The following is a 14,158-nucleotide window of genomic DNA, read 5'->3' as shown; positions in this document are numbered from 1 at the left end:
AGGAATGGAAATAGGCCCGACAGTCACAGATCACCCCCTGATCCAGCATCGTCCTCCCTGTGTTGTAGATGGCCACTTTGGCCAGTGCTAGGAGGAGGTTGATGAGGAGGTCTCGCGACTTCGTGGCAACATGGAAACGGTATGCAAATATGAAAAGGTGTGGGGAAAAGTGCAGCCATAACCTCAACAGGAGATTCCAGAGGTTCCAGATAGGCATGCGGCAGCTTCTCCCTCATGCCACAAAAGGGACAGTGGTTGGGGATGGGGGTGAATCATGCTAGGTACAGGCCCGTGCTCCCGGCTCCATGAAGGAGCCACCAACTGACATCCCTGATGGAGCGTGGGACCAGGGTGAAATAGAGGCTGGCACACTGAGGTTCCTCAGCCTCTATAGGTGGTACAAACTCCCTTCACTTGGTATCGGAGCAGGACACGAGGGTGAGGAGGTGAAACATGTAGAGCACAAGCATGTAAAGTTGTTCCCTTGGTGCAGTTTGGAAGCAAACTGCAGGGCGCGAAGCTGTCTTGGATTATGGAGGGGAGGGAACCAGGGAGGCTCCGGGACAGGGGCTAGATGAAAAGATCCAGAGGGCTTGGGGTCAGGGGTGGGCGTGGAGCACCTCTCGCAGGACCTGCTCAAGGAAAACCCAAGAGGTGGATGGTAAGGCTGCTCCCACCTCCTGGAGTATGTGGAGAGAGGTCTGAAAAGTGGAGAGCCCCATGCACCGACCAAGTGCTCAGGGACATTACTATGGAGTTGTAGCTCTGCTCCATTGCTATGAAACACTAATCTCCACGGCCGAAGATCTGAGGACTTGGAGTAATATCCTCCACTCCGCAGTGAGTATCTATTAATACTCAGGGTCACCCAGCCTGGAGACATTCATACCCAGAGTTCACTGCCCCTGCCACAATCCCCTATGGGTACTGCACTGGGAAGCTATACCATAACCCCACTCATTACAGGGCTCCTTATGAGAGGGGCCAAAAACTGAATTATCAAGAAACATTTACTGATTAAATAAACAGAACATTCCCAACACACAGTTTATTCAGCAGTACTTACAAATAACAGGCAATGATTTCCCCCAATAGAAAGAGTAGAAAAAAAATAAGAGAAAAAACACGTCAATTAAAACAACAAACAGTAGTATCAGCCACAGCTAGATCCACTCAAAACTCACATACACTTCAAAAGCTATGAAGATGTTCATCAATAACCAACACCCACAATTAAAATCTGATTTTACAACCACCCTATCAGTCTTACAGGAAGACTTTCAAAAATTGCTAGTGTTAACTATATTTCAAATCAACACAGCAGGGTATTGGGGAAAGTTTTCAACTAGCAATAATCACACCTCAGATTAACTTCATTGGTTATGATACTGCCACTGCGCAAAGCTAAAGAAAATGTGCCAATCTTACTTGCCACTAAAATCTGAGCACTCTTCAGATTAAAGGGAGTTTTCACTAGAACTCAAAATGCCCTGAAAACTTCCCTCCATCAGGTCAATGTAAACGTACCTCTGTTATAATTAAGCAATAAAATATTTACACACATTTTGACTTTCCATAATTTTATTACCAATTTAAAGACAAGAAGAGATACTGAAACATGCTGGGGTATTTTATGCTAATTAGCTAATTGCATTGACCCTATAAAATATGAAGGCAAGGAAAAAAGTTGAGACTATTGGAAAAAGACCCCAATGTAAATTATCGTATTAACATCATACTGGATCATTTACAATTTGACCTATTTAATACAACTTTCATTATTTCATTAGAAAGAGCACTAGAAAAGGAAAACAAGCTCCTCAGGAACACAGACTAAACCACCACAGCTTTAAGACAAGACCAATGTTTATTTCAACTCCAATATATCAGAAATACCCCCACAGAAACCCAGTAAGAAATTCAGAAAGCCCAGAGGAAAGGAAAGAATGAAAGAAAGAAAGAACCTAGACTCCCAGAAAACCTTCTTCACCTTATCTGTTTTTCACTCAGGCAAAAAGTCAGCTGCCACAGACTACCAAAAATTGCCAACAACAGCTATCTTTCAAGCTATTAAGGCAGGGCTTTCGGAAAAGTTATGCCTCAATTGAACCTCACAGACTATAACACTGTGTGACGTTCCCCCCGGTATTGTCTGGACCAGTGATCTGCTAGGCCACGCCAATCCTTGACTCTGTGAGCCAACCTGACCCTGCTCTGATGTTAGAACCTCCACTCCTGGGCTGTTCATGCACAACCTCTGGCATGTAAGTTGCTCTCAGTTACTTGCAAGCAAATTACACTAGCCAATATCTCCGGTCCCAGAAACCACCTTAGGAACCTCCATCTTGCAGTGTCCAGTTATACCCACTGGAAGCTGCAAACTTATATAAGTTAGTCAATTTAACAAATAAATTGATATGTACCAAGCTTGTTCTCCCAAGCAGAGTCTCTGACACACTGCAAACCAAATGCACTGCTTCAGGTAGAATAAACAAACAGATTTATTAACTATAAAGGTAGATTTAAGTGATTATAAGTCAAAGCATAACAAGCTCAGATTTGGTCAAATTAAATAAAAGCAAAATGCATTGTAAGATGATCTTGACACTTTCAGTGTCCTTACAAACTAATGCTTCTCACCACAGGCTGGTTCTTCAGCCAGGCTCTCCCCTTTGACCAGTGGTTCAGTTGCTTGGTGGTAGTGGTATCTGTAGATGTAGGTGGGAGAAAGAGCATGGCAAAATGTCTCTCCCTTTTATTGTGTCCTTTCTTCCCACCTGGCTTTGCTCCCCACCTTCAGAGTCATGTGAGCATCACCTCATTGCAGTCCCAAACTGCCTAAAGGAAGGGGATGATTCCCGCAATGGCTTAACCAATTATTTTATTGCTGCCTAAACCAGTGTCTATTGTTCCTGTGAGTCTGGGCTGGGCTTGTCCCATCAATGCCCTGACGAGGTGTGAACTGTCTCTCTCTTCTTGGAGAGTTTTTCGCACGGGCTTGCTTTAAGCCATGAGGATACATTTTCAGCCTCATAACTATGTACATAAAATTATAATCTATGTGCTTACTATAACATTACTATAAAAATTACTATAACATCACTGTCACAACCATGCTTAGTGCATCATGAGCCTTCCAAAGACACCCAACATGACAAACTTGGCATTGGATACCATAAAATTATTTTATAAAGATGAACATGGGTGTGTAGTGTGTCCCCCCAGGGTACAGAGCATCACATACTGCCACTGTTTCTTCTCCCACACAGCACTTTTGCTCAACCCTGGTTTGACACTCAAAACCTCCAGAGGGAGTGCCCTGTAAACCCCATATTCATCTTTAATGTATAATTGTGGTATTTCATATAAAGCATGCCACATAAGGTATTATGGAAAAGGCTACGATCTGCTGAACGCAATTGTTGTATCTAAATATATATATCATTAGTACATATGAAGTTATGAGGTTGTATTGTATGGATATCACTGAAATATGCGAATTGGGGAATTGCCCTGATATTAGATCCCCAGAGACCAGGACAAGGGAGATAACCAACGCCCGGGCAGGTGTTGAACAACCATTGTCCAGCAAGAGAGTTACAATGCAAGGACACACTTGCACAAGGCCAGTCCTAGGGAATTGCTCAACCTTGCCTGGTGCCTCAGCAATGCCCATCAGACATACCTGGACTTGTGTTCTCCAAGCACATGGACTGAGGATATAAAATAAGGGACAGAGGCCACATGGGTTGTCCTGTCTCTTCTCCCACCTATGCTAAAGGCAATGAGAACACCGGAGGTGAGGAGACTGGTCCTCAGGCTAACAGGAAGAGCCTGCATATGGAAGACTGTACCCAACCTGCAATATTCAGTGGGATGAGAAAAAACTGCTTAGTCCAGATATTGCCTAGTTTAATAAGGTTAAGAATTTAGACTGTGTGCTTATCTTCACTGCCCCCGCCACAAAGCACTGGGAAGCCATACCTTAAGTCCTCTCAGTACAGGGCTCTTTAGGAGCCTAGCATACCAGCAAAAGGGGCCAAAAGCTGAATTATCAAGAGATATTTACTGATTAAATAGAACATTCTCTACATGCAGTTATTCAGCAGCACTCACTAGCAACAGGCAATGATTTACTCCAATAGGAATAGTAGAAAAAAAATAAGAGAAGAAAGCCTGTCAGTTAAAACAATGAACAGTAGTATCATTAGCACCTAGATCCATTCAAAAATCAAGTTCTGAATATGCTCATCAATAACAAACACCCACAATTAAAATCTGATTTTATAACAACCATATCAGTCTCACAGGAGACTGTCAAAAATTGCTAGTGTTAACTATATTTCAAATCAACACAGCAGGGTATTGGGAAAAGTTTTCAACTAGCAATAATCACACCTCAGATTAACTTCATTGGTTATGATACTGCCACTGCGCAAAGTTAAAAAAAGCCTTCCAATTTTACAAGCCACTAAAATCTGATCATTCTTTCAGATTAAAGGGAGTTTTTGCTAGCCCTCAAAATGCCCTGAAAACTTTCCTCCATCAGGTCAATGTAAACCCACCTTTGTTATAATTAAGCAATAAGATATTTACACAGACTTTGACTTTCCCTAATTTTATTACCAATTTAAAGACAAGAAGAGATACTGAAGCATTCTGGGATATTTTATGCTAATTAGCTAATTGTATCGCCCCTATAAAATGCCAAGGAAAAAAGCTTAGACTACTGTATTAGAAAAAGACCCCAATGTCAATTATTAAATTAATGTAATTCTGTATCATTTACAGTTTGATCTATCTGATACAATTTTTCACTCTTTCATTTTAAAATATTTTTTTCATTCAAGTTACAGCCAATTTGTTATTGGGAGAAATTTTAATTTAGATTCCAAGGAAGTCTGGGAGAATACCACTCTTAAATGAAAAATACTTTAAAGTTGCTTCATTAACTGCTTAAAACACACATGTATATCTCAGTTCAGATTCTCAACCGATTAACCAAAAAAAAATAATTGCAAACTTTATTAGCAGTAGCAAAACACCTGGCTCAACTGGAAGTGATAATTTAGCAAATTTCCCCAATTTAGCAAATTTATATTCTTGGTTACTCTTTCCACCTAGCAAACATCAATAACCAGCAAAGGTGCTGGAGAAATTTTTTATTGTAGGGGTTCTGAAGGACATTGAACAAAACTGTAAACCCTGTACATAATGGAAACCACCTCAAGCACTTCTATTTTCAGCACCTATGACAACCAGGGTTAAATTCTCCTTGCCAGGAAAAATTAAAATAATGGGAAGCCACGGATTCCCTTTTAAAACAAAAATACAAATGATTTCCACTCCCTCTCTCACAAAATATATCATTAACTCCCATCTCCTCCACTCCCACGTCTCAAACCAGGAAACTTAGGCCTGGTCTACACTAGGGGGGGCAAGGAGAGCTAAGTCAGTCTAAGGCTACGTCTTCACTACCCACCGTATCGGCGGGTAGCAATCGATTTCTCGGGGATTGATATATCGCGTCTCATCTAGATGCGATATATTGATCCCCGAATGCACTCCTGTTGACTCCAGAACTCCACCAACGCGAACGGCGGTAGCGGAGTTGACTGGGGGAGCCGCGGACGTCGATCCCGCGCCATGAGCACGGTAGATAATTCGATCTAAGATACTTCGACTTCAGCTATGTTATTCACGTAGCTGAAGTTGCGTATCTTAGATCTATCCCCTCCCCTAGTGTAGACCAGCCCTCAGTTACGCAACTTCAGCTATGAAAATAGCATAGCTGAAGTCGACGAACTTAGAACTACTTATCGCAGTGTCTTCACTGCGGTAGGTCAACTGCTACTGCTTCCCCATTGACTCTGCCTACACTTCTCACTCCAGAGGACCTGGAGTCCACAGGAGAGCACTTGGCGGTCAATTTACTGCATCTTCACTAGACAAGATAAATAGACCTCCCGCTGGATTGATCACTCCAGAGGTAAGTGTAGACATGCCCATCGAGTTAAGTCCCACTCCTGCCTTCATACAAATAGTAAGATGAGAACAAAGAAAATTGCGCTGAATATCTACTCGTTCTAATCCCCCCCATCACAGCCTATTTACGGAAACCACCAATTAGAACAGCAGAAAAGCTTAGTTACCCAGACTAACACCTTCACATATTAATAAACATTCTAATGCAAATCTTCAGACAGTTTCTTACAATTCCATCTTCAGAGTCATGCACTTTAAAAGAAAATACATTGCTTCAGTTCTAAAACTACCACTAAACTGCACTCACTCTCTCAAAAAGACCTTCCAAAATTACTAGTACACACTATATTTCAAATCAGTACAGGAAGAGTTTCCAAATAACAATAATCACACCTTCCCCTAACCTCTCAGACTATAGCACCACTATACTAAAATAACCTTTTAAAATCTTTCAACTTTACCATGCTCAGAAAGTGGCTAGAGTGAGTTTCTAACAGCCAGAGTAGGAAGGAAAATCTTGCTTATATTCAGGTAGAATGATGTACTGAAACCTTTATAGAGACTTCTCAATTTTCTAAACTCTATTACCTTTAGAACAAAATCCTGGGATCTCATGCTAATTGGCTCAAGAAACTGCAAAAGGCCATAAGAAATGCTCTCTAGACCTATTAGCAATAACCAATTGTATCCAACCTCTGTAAATGTGGGAACAGTAAATCTGCTGCAATCCAGCTGTTTGATCTTTCTCATACACTTTATTTTTTCATTGCTAATCTTCTATTGGGGAATAGCCCCATTTATATGCAAACAATATGGTTTGTTGTTGTACCAACTTCAACATTTAAAAGTTGTGGAAGCAGAAGAAAACAGTAATTGCTGGCTACACATTTGTTTCATATGCATGTACCATCTGCAACAAATATATCACACAACACAGACATGTAACACAGCGAGTGAGTCCTCTAGGATCTGTGTAAAACTGCATGGGTAGGCAATTTCTATATTTCATGTTAAGAAGCTGCATTTTGATATTAATACTCTGGTTTCTGTTCAGATCGTATAAATCTTTTGCCTTTTACTGTAATGAAAGCATCAATATTACTTATTACTGTTATGTAACATATAAATGGACTTTCATTTTTAAAGTTTAGTGACTACTGGGCCAAATTCTATTTTTGAGCCACTCCTTTCAAAAGATTAAATTTTAATAGAATTGGATTGATTAATTAATCTTGATAATGCTAATGGGAAACAATAAATAATTTTATTTATTATCTGAAACATTTATAACTCTTAATTTGGAAGTGATTTATAGGTAATTTCCCAGGCATTATACACAAATTTAATGCTCTGGATGAAAAATAGAGGATTGATAATAGGACCCTCTTTATTAAAGGTATTTAGGTGCCCAAAGATACATTTAGGGCTAGATCCACAAAGGGACTTAGGCTTCTGACTTCTACTTTAAGCACATAAGTAAAATATTTAGATCCTCTGACCCCATGCTCAGCTGCTGCCAAATCCTATAAGCATCTGAAGTCTCAGCGTGCCTCAGTTTCCATTGATAAACCACCCTAAATTGTCTACTAATGTGTGTTCACAGAGCCACCTAAATCCGGACACCATGAGTAGCACCAAGCCTAAACCCTAAACCTAAAGGGGTGCATCCCTGACCATCTGAGTTTATAGCCATTGATGGACCTCTCCTCCAGGAATTTAGATAATTCTTTTTTGAACTCAGTTAATTTTTGGTCTTCACAACTACAATTGCCAGGGCTTCTGGTTTAGCCATGTGGCCTGATTCTCTTCCCGTTCCTCTGTCTCGCTCGCACAGGAAAGAAACATTTATGAAGGTGATGTTTAAAAAAAGAAAAAGTGAACAGTACAAAGTTTAAGCATAGACGTTTCCGGTTATCAGGGAATAATGTACAGATTATCAAGGGGTGTAAAGTTTGGTTTAAGATAAAATGGCATAAGGAATACATAATCTGAAATATCCCCGATTGGGGGAAAAGGTTAACAGGTCAAAGTACAGACATTGAGATATGAGGGTACGTTGTTCATATGATGGCTATGTTCAGGTGTGGAGTATAATGAGTGGATACGATGATGAGGATGGATTGACCCTCATTTGGTGAGATTTAACATTCAGTGAGTTTATGGTTCCAGTTCATGTGGTCCAATGAACAAAGTCTCTTGGAACCTTTCTAGTAGTCGATGCACAATGCTGCTCTGGCTCACGACTCCTGGTTCTGTCGGTGGCCAGTGATGTGTTCAGTGCAGATGTCCCTGGACCATCGGATGGTGTCTGAGACGATGAGGGACCTCATGAGCAGTGTGTAGCATCAACCAATCCCGCAGGTCCACAGCACACACTCGTTGCAGGGGTTGATGTCAGGTTGCAGCTGGCTGTCGGTACTGGGAATGGTGCAGTTCATGGCGACCTCCCCCAGGCGTGGTGCAGTGGCTTTCACCAGGCAGTTCTGGATGGTGTTGTGGTGCATCTGCTAGGCTCTGGAGTGGGGTTTGCAGCTGCACAGGACATGGGGCAGGGTCTCGTTGGAGTAGCCGCACTTCCTGCAACGCTTGTCTCAGTTTTCGTGGCAGACGGCTCTGATGAGCGGGATGCAGTTGAGCTGGGCATGGTCAGCGAAACAGGTGAAGCTTCCCCTGGCGAGGAAGTGGTTGCTGATGCCCACTTGCTGGTTAACTTGAAGGCTTTACCCTGGTCCGGTTTATGCTTCAGGGTTTCTGCGTATAGTAAGTGGATGGTGGTCTTCAGGTTCCTCTCCAGCACGGCCCAATGATTGCATTGTTGTGGGACCTGATCTGTGGCACCAGGACTCCCACCTCCTGGCACTCCTTGCACCATACCCAGCAGCAGCTGATGTTTTTCCCCAGGTATTGCGTGGCGTTGCGAGTACGGGACCACAGTGAAGCAATGTCGCGCCTGTCCCATCTGAATTCGCCATCCAGAGAGCTGCTCAGAAAGGTGGCAATGTCTTTATTGGAGGGTGCTCTGACGATCCGCTTCTTTATCGCATCATGGAGGGTGTTCGCTGCGATGTTCCTTACCATGGCATCAGGACATGTCAGCAGGGAGAAGGCATGGGTGATCACCGCAACATCGCACAGGTCTCCCATGTGGGGGATGTTGGCACTGCCATGCCTGTGGGTGATGTAGACCAGCTCGTTGCTGGCTCTCTGGGGAAGAAACAGCCGATTCTTCACCAGCTGCCGAACGATCTTGTCTGCCTTGTTGAGGGGCACCTTATATGGTGCCCTTTCACCTTCAGGGTCCAGTCATGCTTTTTGAAGCAAGTGAGCACAGGACTCACTTTAAGAATTCAGGGAGTCTGTGCTTCCCAGCTCTGGAGACCAAGCCTCCCCAAACCATCAGAAAAGGAAAAATAGCAGAACTCCTCAGGAACACAGATTAAACCACAACAGTTTTAAGACAAGATCAGTATTTATTCCTGCTCCAATATATCATAAATACACCACAGAAGCCTGGTGACAATTTCAGGAATCCCAGAGAAAAGAAAAGAATAAGAAAGAACATAGCCTCTCAGAGAAACTTCCTCATCTTACCTGTTTTTCACTCAGGCAAAAAATCAGCCTCCACAGAGACTGCCAAATATAGCCAAGCTATCAAGGCATGGCATTAGGAAAAGTTTTCAATTAGCAATAATCACACCTCAGTGAACTAACTGCCTGCCTAGCTCACTCTGGGTGAAGTTGCCAACAGCTATTCCACCATGAACCTCTCTTGCTGCAGGACCTAATCCTGCTGAAAAAAAAACACAAATCTGCCTCATGTCAACCTTTTTCCCCAATCTGGTCACAGGGCATCATGGGGCTTATTATGCTAATTAGCCAATCACCCTTTTTGCAGCCCTATCCTCCTGTCCCCTTCCTTTGTCCCAAAAGTTCCACATGTGTGGCAGCCTCTCCCAGGACTCAGGCATCTTCAGGAGGAGATCTTACCCATTTCTCCTCCCCTGCCCATATCATCAGCACCACAGCAACTGTCCTGTTCTCTTACAGGATGAATGCCAAGAAACATCCCATTAGATTCTTCCAGCCAGCCTGGAGAAGACAAAGGCAGCCCAAAGTTCCTTGCGGCCTCAGTAAGGCCGATGACCACTTGTGGAGAGGCTGAGAAGATAGGCCATGGTACAAAGAGGGGAGCAGAACTTCCATGTACCTCAGGCCTCCAGGAGCAGCTTGCCTATCATGGGAGGAAGAGGAAGAACCCCACGGCACTTTTGCTTAACCCTGGTTTGATAGGCTACACCTCAGGGGAGCGCCCTGTAAACCCCATATTCATCATTTATATATAATTGTGGTATTTCATATAAAGCATGGCATGTAAGGTATCGTGGGAAAGGCTATGATCTGCTGAAAGCCATTGTTCTATCTAAATATATATATGTAATTAGTGCAGTGGTTCTCAAACTGTGGATTGGGATCCCAAAGCAGGTCGCAAACCCATTTTAATGGGATCACCAAGGTTGGTGTTAAGTATGCTGGGGACAAAGCCAAAGCTCAAGCCAAGGCCTAAGGGCTTCAGCCCTGGGTGGCGGGGCGCAGGTTACAGGCCCCCAGTTGGGGTGAAGCCTTTGGGCTTCAGCTTTGCTCCCCTGCCCAGGGTAGCAGGGCTCAGGCTTTGACTTTGGTAGGTCCCCTTCCTGGGGTCGTGTAGTAATTTTTGATGTCAGAAGGGGTTTGCAGTGCAATGAAGATTGAGAACCCCTGCATTAGTGCATATGAAGTTATGAGATTGTGTTGTATGGGTGTCACTAAAATATGTTGTGAGTTGGGGAATTATAATCACTTAATATCTATCTTTTGTAATCAATTAAAGTATTTTAATATTTATCCTTACTGGTGATTTTGACTGAAATGCTAGGTAAATCTTCTCAGGTTACAAAGGCTGATGTATATCTACTTTCCATTGACAAAGTGGAGAAGTGATTAATAAACTTACATTGCCCAAGAAAGGGTCTTGAGAAGTGCAGGATGGTATATTCCTGAGATACAAGGCTGGGAGCTGGGGGGATTTGGATGGTGCCTTTCTCTGAGTATGCAGAGGGGGGTCTGAAGGGTGAAGAGTTCCATGCACTAGCTGAGTGCTCGGGGACATTAATACATAGTTGTAGCTCTGCTCCATTGCTATGAAACACTAATCCCCATGGCAGAAGATCTGAGGACTTGGAGTAATATCCTCCACTCCACAGTGAGTATCTATTAATACTCAGGGTCACCCAGCCTAGAGACACTCATACCCAGAGTTCACTACCCCTACCACAATGCCCTACGGGTACTGCACTGGGAAGCTATACCATAACCCCACTCATTACAGGGCTCCTTATGAGAGGGGCCAATAACTAAATTATCAAGAAACATTTACTGATTAAATAAACAGAACATTCCCTACACACAGTTATTCAGCAGTACTTACAAATAACAGGCAATAATTTCCCCCAATAGGAAGAGTAGAAAAAAAATAAGAGAAAAAACACCTGTCAATTAAAACAACAAACAGTAGCATCAGCCACAGCTAGATCCACTCAAAACTCACATACATTTCAAAAACTATGAAGATGTTCATCAATAACCAACACCCACAATTAAAATCTGATTTTACAACCACCATATCAGTCTCACAGGAGACTTTCAAAAATTGCTAGTATTAACTATATTTCAAATCAACACAGCAGGGTATTGGGAAAAGTTTTCAACTAGCAATAATCACACCTCAGATTAACTTCATTGGTTATGATACTGCCACTGCGCAAAGCTAAAGAAAGTACACCAATCTTTCATGCCACTAAAGTCTGATCACTCTTCAGGTTAAAGGCAGTTTTCACTAAACCTCAAAATGCCCTGAAAACTTTCCTCCATCAGGTCAATGTAAACCCACCTCTGTTATAATTAAGCAATAAGATATTTACATAGACTTTTGACTTTCCCTAATGTTAGTACCAATTTAAAGACAAGAAGAGATACTGAAGCATTCTGGGATATTTTATGCTAATTAATGAATTGTATTGACGCTGTATAATGCTGAGGAAAAAAGCTTAGATTTCTGTTTTAGAAAAGGACCCTAATGTAGATTATCAAATTCACATCATACTGGATCATTTACAGTTTGATCTATCTCACACAACTTTCATTCTTTCATTATAAAGAGCACCAAAAAAGGAAAACAATTCCCTCAGGACCACAGAATAAACCACCACAGATCTAAGACAAGACCAATGTTTATTCCCACCCCAACAAACCAGAAAGACCACAAAGAACTCCAGTAAGAAATGTAGAGAGCTCAGACAAAAGGAGACAAAACAAAGAAGGAACCTTCCCAAGAACCTTCATCTCATGTTTTTTTTCATTTAGGTAAGAAGTCAGCTTCTGCAAAGGCTGCCAAAAATTACCCATTACAGCTGTAATTCAAGCTCTCAAGATGAGATATTGGGAAAAGTTTTCAAATAGCAATAACCATGCCTCAGCTGAACCTCAGAGGCTACAAATGACCACTGCACAAAGCTGAAACTATAGACCATGTAACCCTTGCTCACTTGCTGGCTACCTGCTTTAGAGCATGGGGTAAACCACTTGCTTAGCTCACACTGGATGGTGCAGCTATTCCCCTGGGAGCCTCTCTTGCTGCCAGAGCTAACCCCCTGAAAAAAAACCACAAGGCTGCCCCATGTCAGTCTTTGTCCCCAGTCTGGTCACAGGACATCATGTGCCTGATTATACTAATTAGCCTGTCACCCTCTTGGCAACCCCAGCCTCCTGTCCCCTTCCTGTCTCCCAAAAAATCCACATGTGCAGCAGCTTCTCCCAGAGCTCAGGCATGTTCACAGGGAAGCTCATCCATTTCTCCTCTACTGCCAATACCATCAGCATCACAGCAACTGTCCTGCTCTTTTACAGGACCAATGCCAAGAAACACTCCCTTAGACTCTTCCAGACAGTTTGGAGGATGGGAAGGCAGCCCAAAGCTCCTTGCAGCCTCAGTAAGGCCACTGAATACCTGGGGAGAGACTGAGAAGAAGGGCACAGCAGGTCAGAGGGGAGCACAACTCTCATGCAACTGAGGCATCCAGGAACAGCTTCCCTAAGTGGGGACGAGGGGACGGAGAACCACATGGCACTCTGGCTCAGTCCTGACCACTCCTGGCTAGTCCCAGTGACTGCTACCACCCATACTTGCTGTCAGATAAAGGGAATAGCACATAAGAATGGTCATACTGGGTCAGAAGAATGGTCCATCTTAACAGTGCTGGAACAATTTGTGTTGTGGGGATGCTGAAAGACATTGAACTAAACTGTAAACCCTGTATACGATGGAAACCACTTCAAACCATGGAGCGCAGCAGCACCCATAGTTCTAGCAGCTATGATCCATCTAGCTCGGTATCCTGTCTTCCCGCGGACACCAGTGCCAGACACTTCAGAGGGAATAACAGAAGAGGGCAATTTACTGAGTGATCCATCCCCTGTCGTCCTGTCCCAGCTTCTGGCAGTCAGAGGTTTAGGGACACCTGCAGCATGGGGTGCCTCCCTGACCATCTGGGCTAATAGCCATTAATGGACCTCTACTCCAAGAACTTAGCTGAACTCAGTTTTTGGCCTTCACAACTCAGGTAGCCGGGTGTGACGGGTTGTGTCACAGAGACCCCCTTGAGACTGCCATCTGATGTGCTGAGACTATCTTTGAGCCCATTTTCCCTGCCAGCTTAGGACTTCAGTACTCTGTCTTCTTGGGCCAGACATGCTAGCCTGCTGCAAACATAGACCAGGTCTGAACCACGTCCCCCAAAAGCTGCAGGCTTAACTGAAAACAGCTTAAGAAGTGCTCCTGTATTTAGCACCCATATACCCAGTTCCCAATGGGATCCAAACCCCAAATAAATCCATTTTACTCTTGTCATAAGTAGATAGGTAAGGTAAGGGTTACATCCCAGTTTAGGGTTCTCACCCTTTGAACTGGTGTATGGCCACGAGGTTAAGGGGCCATTACAGTTGGTGAAGCACCAATGGGAGGGGTTTACACCCTCTCCAGGAACTAACATTCTGGACTTTGTAAGCAACCTACAAAACACCCTCCGCCATTCTCTAGCCCTTGCTAGAGAAAACCTAAAGGATACTCAGGAAGAGCAAA

The 14,158-nt window shown here is 43.2% G+C and overlaps 4 non-coding genes across 4 annotated transcripts; all 4 read right to left on the bottom strand.

Moving 5' to 3' along the window:
• Positions 1-1,264: 1,264 nt before the first annotated feature.
• LOC116829061 (U4 spliceosomal RNA) lies at positions 1,265-1,406 on the bottom strand. The gene has a single exon (XR_004374662.1). It is a non-coding gene; the product is annotated as a U4 spliceosomal RNA (small nuclear RNA).
• Positions 1,407-4,302: 2,896 nt separating this feature from the next.
• On the bottom strand, positions 4,303-4,443 carry LOC116829060 (U4 spliceosomal RNA). The gene has a single exon (XR_004374661.1). It is a non-coding gene; the product is annotated as a U4 spliceosomal RNA (small nuclear RNA).
• Positions 4,444-11,649: 7,206 nt separating this feature from the next.
• LOC116829068 (U4 spliceosomal RNA) lies at positions 11,650-11,790 on the bottom strand. The gene has a single exon (XR_004374667.1). It is a non-coding gene; the product is annotated as a U4 spliceosomal RNA (small nuclear RNA).
• Positions 11,791-12,396: 606 nt separating this feature from the next.
• LOC116829063 (U4 spliceosomal RNA) lies at positions 12,397-12,536 on the bottom strand. The gene has a single exon (XR_004374664.1). It is a non-coding gene; the product is annotated as a U4 spliceosomal RNA (small nuclear RNA).
• Between the last annotated feature and the right edge of the window lie 1,622 nt (positions 12,537-14,158).

This window comes from Chelonoidis abingdonii, chromosome 22 (assembly GCF_003597395.2).
Source record: "Chelonoidis abingdonii isolate Lonesome George chromosome 22, CheloAbing_2.0, whole genome shotgun sequence".
Taxonomy (NCBI): Eukaryota; Metazoa; Chordata; order Testudines; family Testudinidae; genus Chelonoidis; species Chelonoidis abingdonii.
Note: the sequence above shows the minus strand (reverse complement) of the source record. Positions and strands in the feature narration are given on the sequence as shown.